Consider the following 11599-nt stretch of genomic DNA (forward strand, 5'->3'; position numbering starts at 1 on the left):
ACCCAACAATGATAGTTCTGTCATTAATTCCTCTCCCTCATGTCGTTGGACACCCGTCAGACCTCCGTTCATCTTCAGACACAGATGAAGATATTAGTGTTGAAATCCGATGGCTCAGAAAGGCCTTCATTGACACCAATGTCATTTCCTCTCTCAAGACCCATAAAGGCTCTAAAGACGTCGTTACAAAGCCCATCTCACTACAGCGGCTCTACAATCATTTTATGAAGCGGCGAAAATAGTTTTTGTGCGCAAAAAAACATATATATTGATGGCCCGATTTCAAAACAAAATTCGAACCGAACTGCTGAAATCACGTGACATTGGGGATCCGAATCATGAATCATGAATCATAAATCACCACACTGTAAAAAAAATACCCGTAAAAAAACGGAAATATTCCGGCAGCTGGGGCGCCAGAAAAAAACTGTAATATAACAGAAAATAACCAACCCGTAAAAAAACGGAAATATTCCGGCAGCTGGGGCGCCAGAAAAAAACTGTAATATAACAGAAAATAACCAACCCGTAAAAAAACGGAAATATTCCGGCAGCTGGGGCGCCAGAAAAAAACTGTAAAATAACCAACACGTAAAATTACAGTAATTTTCCATAGTTCAAAATACAGGTTTTATCTGTCATTTATATGAGTTTCTATATTTAAACAAGAAAATTATGTAAAAAAATAAGGATTACAAATTGTGGAAAATTATGTAAAAACTATGAAATTACCAATTAGATTGAACATTGCTACAACTCAAATAACCACCCTAGAGTGCAAAAGATTGTTTTTGTAGTTTTTATTTAAAAAATTGAACTTTAAAGTTGTTTTAAAATAGTAATGTGATCACAATATAGTTTGTTCATAATGACCACAATATACCTATATAAAAAGTTATATCATAACTGCAAAAATATAAAAAAAACAAAGCAGCATAACAATAATAAAATTAGTTCATGACTTCAACACTTTAACAATATAACAATTAGTTCATAACTACAACAATACAATTTTTTTTTATAATAACTGCAACAATGTAAGATATTGTACAATAGCAATTTGTTATACACATATATGGCGAAAAAGTGGATTTGTCTCATCAACAGACGAGTCATGAAAATAAAATAATAAAATCACGAAAACAAAGTCTGTAACACTCAAGAATTTCTCTATGGTAATAAAGAGAGATTTGACACGCTTACGAAAGTTTTTTCTCCATCCATCCATAATCCACAATTTTGCTCATCAACGAAAGAACCTTTAGACTGACTGCCAGTTCCTTTCTTGACGTGTTCTTCTATCTCGACTTTTGATCCCGTCTCGGGGTTTATCTTGAAAAGGCATCTGTGAGAGAGAAAAGAAACCTCAGTAATAAATCATTGAGTGTATGTGAGGATGCGCGAGTCTAAGTGAGGATGCGCATGTGAGTGTATGTGAGGAAGCGCGTGTGAGTGTATGTGAGGAAGCGCGTGTGAGTGTATGTGAGGATGCGCATGTGAGTGTATGTGAGGAAGCGCGTGTGAGTGTATGTGAGGATGCTCGTGTGAGTGTATGTGAGGATGCGGGTGAGTGTAAGTGAGGATGCTCGTGTGAGTGTATGTGAGGATGCGCGTGAGTGTAAGTGAGGATGCGCGTGAGTGTAAGTGAGGATGCGCGTGAGTGTATGTGAGGATGCGGGTGAGTGTATGTGAGGATGCGCGTGAGTCTAAGTGAGGATGCGCGTGAGTGTAAGTGAGGATGCGCGTGAGTGTAAGTGAGGATGCGCGAGTCTAAGTGAGGATCCGCGTGAGTGTATGCGAGGATGCGGGTGAGTGTATGTGAGGATGCGCGTGAGTGTAAGTGAGGATGCGCGTGAGTGTAAGTGAGGATGCGCGTGAGTGTAAGTGAGGATGCGCGAGTCTAAGTGAGGATGCGCGTGAGTGTATGTGAGGATGCGGGTGAGTGTATGTGAGGATGCGCGTGAGTGTATGTGAGGATGCGCGTGAGTGTAAGTGAGGATGCGCGTGAGTGTAAGTGAGGATGCGCGTGAGTGTAAGTGAGGATGCGCGTGAGTGTAAGTGAGGATGCGCGAGTCTAAGTGAGGATCCGCGTGAGTGTAAGTGAGGATGCGCGAGTGTAAGTGAGGATGCGCGAGTCTAAGTGAGGATGCGGGAGTCTAAGTGAGGATGCGCATGTGAGTGTATGTGAGGATGCGCGTGTGAGTGTATGTGAGGATGCGCGTGTGAGTGTATGTGAGGATGCGCGTGAGTCTAATGCTGTGTTCACACCGCACGCGAATGACGCAATTCGCACGAGTGATTTCCATGTTAAGTCAATGCAGCGACGCGAATAGGCATTCTGCGGCGCGAATGACGCGGCAATGATCACACGAATTGAGCGTTTTGAACGCGTGATTCGCGCGAATCGCTCAAGTTGAAAAATCTGAACTTTGGCAGATATTCGCGCCGCGTTAACCAATGAGGAGCCTGCTTACTGCTGTCACGTGGTGAAGTGACGGATGGGAAACCCATAGGGGAAACCCTGAGGCCAGAGTAATTTAAAAATACTACTGTATTGTGTCACAAAATGTAGTTTTAATAGTTTTTCAGGCGAGAATGTAGTTGTTTAAAGCTCAAATATGTGATTTATTTATTAAGAGAGCTCCTATTTGAAAATTTGATCTGGTGTTTTCGGAGGTGTGAGACCCAGGCGATCACCGGAGCTCAGCGCTCATCAACCTCGGTGAGAGCAGCCTTAACTCGGCTAGTCCTTCTGCCGACTGCCGCTGCCTGGCAGAACCCCCTCCCATGACACGAATTCGCGTCTGTTGTGTAGTGAATGTCACACGCGAATGAAGCGAATTTCACGCGCGAATGGATTTAAATTGTTCACACGTCCATCTTCGCGCGAATAGCGCGATATATTCGCGTCATTCGCGTGCGGTGTGAACGCAGCATAAGTGAGGATGCGCGTGAGTGTAAGTGAGGATGCACTTGAGTAAGTGAGGATGCGTATGAGTGTAAGTGAGGATGCACGTAAGTGTAAGTGAGGATGCGCGCGTGAGTGTAAGTGAGGATGCGCGCGTGAGTGTAAGTGAGGATGCGCGTGAGTGTATGTGAGGATGCGCGTGAGAGTGTATGTGAGGATGCGCGTGAGAGTGTATGTGAGGATGCGCGTGAGAGTGTATGTGAGGATGCGCGCGAGAGTGTATGTGAGGATGCGCGCGAGAGTGTATGTGAGGATGCGCGCGAGAGTGTATGTGAGGATGCGCGCGAGAGTGTATGTGAGGATGCGCGCGAGATTGTATGTGAGGATGCACGTGAGTCTAAGTGAGGATGCGCGCGTGAGTGTATGTGAGGATGCGCGCGTGAGTTTATGTGAGGATGCGCGTGAGTGTATGTGAGGATGCGCGCGTGAGTGTATATGAGGATGCGCGTGAGTGTATGTGAGGATGCGCGCGTGAGTGTATATGAGGATGCGCGTGAGTGTGTATGTGAGGATGCGCGTGAGTGTATGTGAGGATGCGCGTGAGTGTATGTGAGGATGCGCGCGTGAGTGTATGTGAGGATGCGCGTGAGTGTGTATGTGAGGATGCGCGTGAGTGTATGTGAGGATGCGCGCGTGAGTGTATATGAGGATGCGCGTGAGTGTATGTGAGGATGCGCGCGTGAGTGTATATGAGGATGCGCGTGAGTGTGTATGTGAGGATGCGCGCGTGAGTGTATGTGAGGATGCGCGTGAGTGTATGTGAGGATGCGCGCGTGAGTGTATGTGAGGATGCGCGTGAGTGTGTATGTGAGGATGCGCGCGTGAGTGTATGTGAGGATGCGCGCGTGAGTGTATGTGAGGATGCGCTCGTGAGTGTATGCGCGTGAGTGTATGTGAAGATGCATGTGAGTCTAAGTGAGGATGCGCGCGTGAGTGTGTATGTGAGGATGCGCGCGTGAGTGTATATGAGGATGCGCACGTGAGGGTATGCGCGTGAGTGTAAGTGAGGATGCATGTGAGTCTAAGTGAGGATGCGCGTGTGAGTGTGTATGTGAGGATGCGCGCGTGAGTGTGTATGTGAGGATGCGCGCGTGAGTGTGTATGTGAGGATGCGCGTGAGAGTGTGTATGTGAGGATGCGCGTGTGAGTGTGTATGTGAGGATGCGCGTGTGAGTGTGTATGTGAGGATGCGCGTGTGAGTGTGTATGTGAGGATGTGCGTGTGAGTGTGTATGTGAGGATGCGCGTGTGAGTGTGTATGTGAGGATGCGCGTGTGAGTGTGTATGTGAGGATGCGCGTGAGAGTGTGTATGTGAGGATGCGCGTGAGAGTGTATGTGAGGATGCGCGTGAGAGTGTATGTGAGGATGCGCGCGTGAGTGTATGTGAGGATGCGCTCGTGAGTGTATGTGAGGATTAGGGCTGCACGTTTTCAGGTTTTTCATTAACCGTTAACCGAGGCCCTTAGCGGTTAATACTCGGTTAACCATAGTGTACGTCAGGGTTATTTTTAGCTTATTAATTTGACGACCACCATCTCCGTAGTGAACGCGCCTATAGAGAGAAATGCACATCATGGATTACATAATCAGAGAGTAGCCTATTTCTTTTCGTTTTAAATTGATAAAAGACATTTCAAGTTTCTTAAGATCTATTTCATGTCTGCGAGGCGTACGCTGAGTTTCGTTAAATTAGGATGAGATGCGCTCCAGTTCACGAGCAATGCAAGTGGCCGCGAGGGCGCCTGCACGATTAGGGCATGTAGTAAAATATGCAGCCGAGAATGATTCCCACAGACTCAGCGTTTGACTCGCGCGGCTGATGAGCCTCTCCCGGCAGAGAGTTCAAGCATCTGTGGACTCGTCCCTTCAGCTCTGGCCATCTTGCTTTCAGTCCGCGATTAGCTTTTTTGTTTTCTTCATTACAGTTAAAGTAACGTCTGCTTTTCTCTAGTCATTCACAAGTTTCTCACTTAAAACTTTCTTTCTTCTACTCCGTTATGCACAGCGCGCGCGGCTCGCGCTCTGCTTCTGCCCTGATGCGACTTATAGTCCAGTGCGATGTTTGTTATTTTCCTCTTCATGACGCATATTTTGACTGATGCGACTCATACTCCGGAGCAACTTATAGCCTGAAAAATGCGGTAAGCACTGCATTGCAATACTTGCATTTTGCCCCGTCACTCTCATTTTTAAAGTGCTCCCACGCTTTCTTTGCCCGCTTAGAAAGCTGGTCATGTCTTCTTCTTGTGGATATTACAAATGTCTGGCAGCGCTCTTGCGGCATCTAGGGGTGCAAACATATATTACAACTAAATTCAAAGCACGTCATTGACGCCACTTAACCGAGTAAAATGTTTCACTCGGTTACGCAATTTTTAACGGTTAATCGGTTAACCATGGACACCCCTAGTGAGGATGCATGTGAGTCTAAGTGAGGATGCGCGCGTGAGTGTGTATGTGAGGATGCGCGCGTGAGTGTATATGAGGATGCGCGCGTGAGTGTATGCGCGTGAGTGTAAGTGAGGATGCATGTGAGTCTAAGTGAGGATGCGCGTGAGTGTGTATGTGAGGATGCGCGTGTGAGTGTGTATGTGAGGATGCGCGTGTGAGTGTGTATGTGAGGATGCGCGTGTGAGTGTGTATGTGAGGATGCGCGTGTGAGTGTGTATGTGAGGATGCGCGTGTGAGTGTGTATGTGAGGATGCGCGTGAGTGTATGCGAGGATGCGTGCGTGAGTGTATGCGAGGATGCGCGCGTGAGTGTAAGTGAGGATGCACGTGAGTCTAAGTGAGGATGCGCGCGTGAGTGTATGTGAGGATGCGCGCGTGAGTTTATGTGAGGATGCGCGTGAGTGTATGTGAGGATGCGCGCGTGAGTGTATGTGAGGATGCGCGCGTGAGTGTATGTGAGGATGCGCTCGTGAGTGTATGCGCGTGAGTGTATGTGAGGATGCATGTGAGTCTAAGTGAGGATGCGCGCGTGAGTGTGTATGTGAGGATGCGCGCGTGAGTGTATATGAGGATGCGCGCGTGAGTGTATGCGCGTGAGTGTATGCGCGTGAGTGTAAGTGAGGATGCATGTGAGTCTAAGTGAGGATGCGCGTGTGAGTGTGTATGTGAGGATGCGCGTGAGAGTGTATGTGAGGATGCGCGTGAGAGTGTATGTGAGGATGCGCGTGAGAGTGTATGTGAGGATGCGCGTGAGAGTGTATGTGAGGATGCGCGTGAGTGTATGTGAGGATGCGCGTGAGAGTGTATGTGAGGATGCGCGTGAGAGTGTATGTGAGGATGCGCGTGAGAGTGTATGTGAGGATGCGCGTGAGTGTATGTGAGGATGCGCGTGAGAGTGTATGTGAGGATGCGCGTGAGAGTGTATGTGAGGATGCGCGTGAGTGTATGCGAGGATGCGCGCGTGAGTGTATGCGAGGATGCACGCGTGAGTGTATGCGACGATGCGCGCGTGAGTCTAAGTGAGGATGCACGTGAGTCTAAGTGAGGATGCGCGCGTGAGTGTATGTGAGGATGCGCGCGTGAGTTTATGTGAGGATGCGCGTGAGTGTATGTGAGGATGCGCGCGTGAGTGTATGTGAGGATGCGCGCGTGAGTGTATGTGAGGATGCGCGCGTGAGTGTATGCGCGTGAGTGTATGTGAGGATGCATGTGAGTCTAAGTGAGGATGCGCGCGTGAGTGTGTATGTGAGGATGCGCGCGTGAGTGTGTATGTGAGGATGCGCGGGAGAGTGTGTATGTGAGGATGCGCGGGAGAGTGTGTATGTGAGGATGCGCGTGAGTGTGTATGTGAGGATGCGCGTGAGTGTGTATGTGAGGATGCGCGTGAGTGTGTATGTGAGGATGCGCGTGAGAGTGTATGTGAGGATGCGCGTGAGAGTGTATGTGAGGATGCGCGTGAGAGTGTATGTGAGGATGCGCGTGAGAGTGTATGTGAGGATGCGCGTGAGAGTGTATGTGAGGATGCGCGTGAGAGTGTATGTGAGGATGCGCGTGAGAGTGTATGTGAGGATGCGCGTGAGAGTGTATGTGAGGATGCGCGTGAGAGTGTATGTGAGGATGCGCGTGAGAGTGTATGTGAGGATGCGCGTGAGAGTGTATGTGAGGATGCGCGTGTGAGTGTATGTGAGGATGCGCGTGAGAGTGTATGTGAGGATGCGCGTGTGAGTGTATGTGAGGATGCGCGTGAGAGTGTATGTGAGGATGCGCGTGAGAGTGTATGTGAGGATGCGCGTGAGAGTGTATGTGAGGATGCGCGTGAGAGTGTATGTGAGGAGGCGCGTGTGAGTGTATGTGAGGATGCTCGTGTGAGTGTATGTGAGGATGCTCGTGTGAGTGTATGTGAGGATGCGCGTGTGAGTGTATGTGAGGATGCTCGTGTGAGTGTATGTGAGGATGCGCGTGTGAGTGTATGTGAGGATGCTCGTGTGAGTGTATGTGAGGATGCTCGTGTGAGTGTATGTGAGGAGGCGCGTGTGAGTGTATGTGAGGATGCTCGTGTGAGTGTATGTGAGGATGCTCGTGTGAGTGTATGTGAGGATGCGCGTGTGAGTGTATGTGAGGATGCGCGTGTGAGTGTATGTGAGGATGCGCGTGTGAGTGTATGTGAGGATGCGCGTGTGAGTGTATGTGAGGATGCGCGTGAGTGTATGTGAGGATGCTCGTGTGAGTGTATGTGAGGATGCTCGTGTGAGTGTATGTGAGGATGCTCGTGTGAGTGTATGTGAGGATGCTCGTGTGAGTGTATGTGAGGATGCTCGTGTGAGTGTATGTGAGGAGGCGCGTGTGAGTGTATGTGAGGATGCTCGTGTGAGTGTATGTGAGGATGCGCGTGTGAGTGTATGTGAGGATGCGCGTGTGAGTGTATGTGAGGATACACGTGCGAGTGTTTTTCAGGATGCGCGTGTTTGTGAGGATGCGCGTGTGAGTGTATGTGAGGATGCGCGTGTGAGTGTATGTGAGGATGCGCGTGTGAGTGTATGTGAGGATGCTCGTGTGAGTGTATGTGAGGATGCGCGTGTGAGTGTATGTGAGGATGCGCGTTTGAGTGTATGTGAGGATACACGTGCGAGTGTTTTTCAGGATGCGCGTGTTTGTGAGGATGCGCGTGTGAGTGTATGTGAGGATGCGCGTGTGAGTGTATGTGAGGATACACGTGCGAGTGTTTTTCAGGATGCGCGTGTTTGTGAGGATGCGCGTGTGAGTGTAAGTGAGGATGCCAACCCTACAAATTCTTTACATATAAATGCAATGAATGTATATTGTATAAATTAATACAATAAATGTATTATGACATCATCATTTCCCAAAAATTACTATATAGTACACCATGTACTCACCAGAAAGGGACATTCTATCAAGAATGCCACAGGCTGCATTTGAGTTGCTTGAAGGGCTATCAGACATCACTTTGACCTTAATAAAGCACATAATACAAGACTCATGTTGAGTAATATATTTTGCAAGAGTACACATCCGGTAAAATCATATAAACAAAGAATTGATTTCTTAATTGATTGCTTATTTTCTTATTAAGGGTTAGTTAATACAAAAATTCAGTCATTAATTATTCCTGAACACAAAGGAAGATATTTTAAGAATATTTGTAACCAAGCAGATCCATGCAGCCATAGTATTTTTTCAGAGACTTATTGATGAAGATGACTGCCTACGGCATGCGCTGTAATTTCTGAAGCATGTCATGCAACATGCATATAAGTTAGGTAATGTGGCTCATTTCTGTGTAGTGCTTGATGTTAACGTTACATAACCTTTTAGTTTTCACTGAAACACTACAACTATTACAAGTGTAATCTGCAAACATATTTACATGGTGCAACAACGATCACCTTTCTTCCTGATCTTGACTCTGGCAGCTCTCAACTTATCTGCAGGGAGAGACAAAAACAAGCATGTAACGTTAACTTAAGTGTATGGGACATGTCGACGAAACAGCGAGATTGTTTCCGTTGACGGCTTTTTGTCAAATAATTTTTCCCTTAGGTGAAAAACGGCATTTTTGAGCTTAGACGACGTCTACAACTGACTACTTGTAAGTTGTATAGTCGGATGTATGCGTCGTCTAAGCTCAAAAAATGCCGTTTTTCACCTGAGGTAAACTTATTGCCAAACAGCCGTCGACGGAAGAAAAAAAATCGCCCTATTTCGTCGACGGCATTTTTGAGCTTTTACCGTGCGTTCACACCGCCGCCGGCGAGAGCGTCAAAATTCGCTCTTGCCGCCCTGACAACGACGCTGTAGAAAGCTCCGTGGACGTGCTGCCGCTCTGACGTAGATCGAATGTTTTTTCTTTTTTTAAACTGTATTTAAAGAGGCCGCAAATCAAACAAGCATGTTGATGGATATACTGACCACAAGTAGGGTATAAATTAACTTCATGAAATCGTTTAAATGTGAAAGTAAGAATTAATTGCACACCCGCTGAACAACGAGCGTTCTAGCGCCTATAAAATAGTGTTGCGCGACTTCTTAACAAATTACACATCACTATGAATGATCTTGTCATAAATGATAGGGAAACCTGCACAGCAATGATCAACCTCTCCTACAAATTGCTTGGGAACTAATGTGGTCGGAACCAAAGTTTACAGGCCTGCGTTCTCTGGATTTCTCTCAAGCGGAGCACTTCTACATTCTGACTGGTTGCCGCCTGTTGCCGCCGAACCGCGTCATAGCTCATTACCATAAAGTTGAGCTGATTTCAACTCTCCTCGACGCCCAAATCGTCCAAGACGCGCCGCGCCGCTCTCGCCGGAGCTCGCCGCCCGGCTCCCATTGAAAATGAATGACTTCCGGCCAGCTTGACGCTCTCGCCGCCGGCGGTGTGAACGCACAGTTAGACGACGGAAAAATAGCATTTGGTAACAAAATGCAACAGAAAGCTAAAACTAAAACTATAAATAAAGTTAAGATACAATCCAGCTAAAAGAAGGAAAAAATAACGTTACACGGTACCATCACCTGAAGCCTTAACATTATGTTTAAACATTATAAAGAATTTAAATCATTACGTTAACGGGCTGAGCCCACGTTTAATATAAACACAGTCAACAGGATTCAAAGCGGTAAAACATTTTTTTTTAAAAATTAAAATACATGCACTTTACCTGTTTATTTGCGCCTCACATCATCCAAGATTGACGGGCCACGGCAAAGCTGAAGGTCAAGTGAATCCTGTCGCACGCGCAGACGCAGTTGCCCCACTGTGTGCTTAGAAGGGAATGTATCCTTGCGCCAAGGCGGGAATTCCTTCGGTTCGAATATTTAAAATCTTTATGACCGTCATTTAAATATCATCGTACTTAAAGTAAGAAAGTGTTATTATATTATTTTATTTTACGTTATTATGAAAATAAATGCGTAATAAAACACCAAACGCAGCAGACATAGGCTTACTTTTGACAAGCGGAACAAGATGTGATCAGTTGCAGTAGTGATGGAAGTCTGTTAACTTCAAAGACTGATTTACCCGATTTACCAGCTCTTTTACGCAAACACGAAATGACGTGCATACACACATTATTATATTATTAAATAATCTTATAATTATTTAAAAAGCAAATAATTAAACTAAAAGACAAATTCCATAAACCTTCTTTTTTCATTTCTATAAAAGGTAGGCTACATATATACTCATCTATTAATTAATGTTATGTAAATATACATTATTTTTGAATGTATTAAAATGTGTTTTATTAATTATATAATATTATACAAATATTAAACTATATAATATAAAAATATTATTTCTGAAGTGTTGAAACATTTGCATATGTAGGCCAATTCCAGTGTTTATGTGAAAAACTAAATAAATAATTATATATATACACACACACACACACACACACACACACACACACACACACACACACACACACACACACACACACACACACAAATGTTGAACGACTGCTTAGCCTATTTCTATACATTAATTTCCTTTTTTTCTATTTTTACAGAAAAAATCTGTAAAATATTAATCAAACTTATGTAAAAATACAGAAATTTCCTCTTAAAAAATGGAAATTTGATGTAATACCAAAATACAAGCAATTCCCGTAAATTTAATAGTCAAAATATAAATTACAGCAAATATCTGTAAAACAACAGGCATTTCACTGTATAATGAAAAAACAGGAAAATTCTGTTAAAAAATACAGACTATTACCGTAAAATTACGTGTTTTTTTTACAGTGCACATCTTTGTTTTGAATTCGGCCCATCACTATATAAGTCGTTATTTAGTTTTTTTGCGCACAAAAACTATTCTCGTGGCTTTATAAAATGGTTGTAGAGCCACTGGGGCTGTGTGATATTGAAGAAAAATGTGATATGCAATATCTTGTTAAATAATGCGATATTCGATATGCGATACGATATTACAATTAGTGTGTAAAATCTATTTAAATTATATTAGAAAAATTATTTAAAAACTGAGAATGAAACCATTTGTGTTTCCACGAAAGCATCGCTACAACACCTGAAAGTGACCAGCAGTGTTTTAGCAAACATTAGTGTCACACATTGTTCACGTTTCGGTGTGTGTGTGTCAAACAGCACGAGACTGCAAATTATTGCATTTAATAACTCTTTTTAATTTCAA

At 45.1% G+C, this 11599-nt stretch overlaps 1 long non-coding RNA gene across 2 annotated transcripts; it reads right to left on the bottom strand.

Moving 5' to 3' along the window:
• Positions 1 to 1011: 1011 nt before the first annotated feature.
• LOC137073896 (uncharacterized) lies at positions 1012 to 10255 on the bottom strand. 2 transcript variants are annotated; one of them, XR_010904815.1, is made up of 4 exons: positions 10104 to 10255; positions 8826 to 8864; positions 8316 to 8391; positions 1012 to 1345 (listed from the first exon to the last, which is right to left on the bottom strand). It is a non-coding gene; the product is annotated as an uncharacterized lncRNA (long non-coding RNA). The 2 variants fall into 2 exon arrangements; XR_010904816.1 differs by having other exon boundaries at positions 8807 to 8864.
• Positions 10256 to 11599: the final 1344 nt, after the last annotated feature.

The sequence above is a fragment of the Pseudorasbora parva genome, chromosome 4 (assembly GCF_024679245.1).
Source record: "Pseudorasbora parva isolate DD20220531a chromosome 4, ASM2467924v1, whole genome shotgun sequence".
Classification (NCBI taxonomy): Eukaryota; Metazoa; Chordata; class Actinopteri; order Cypriniformes; family Gobionidae; genus Pseudorasbora; species Pseudorasbora parva.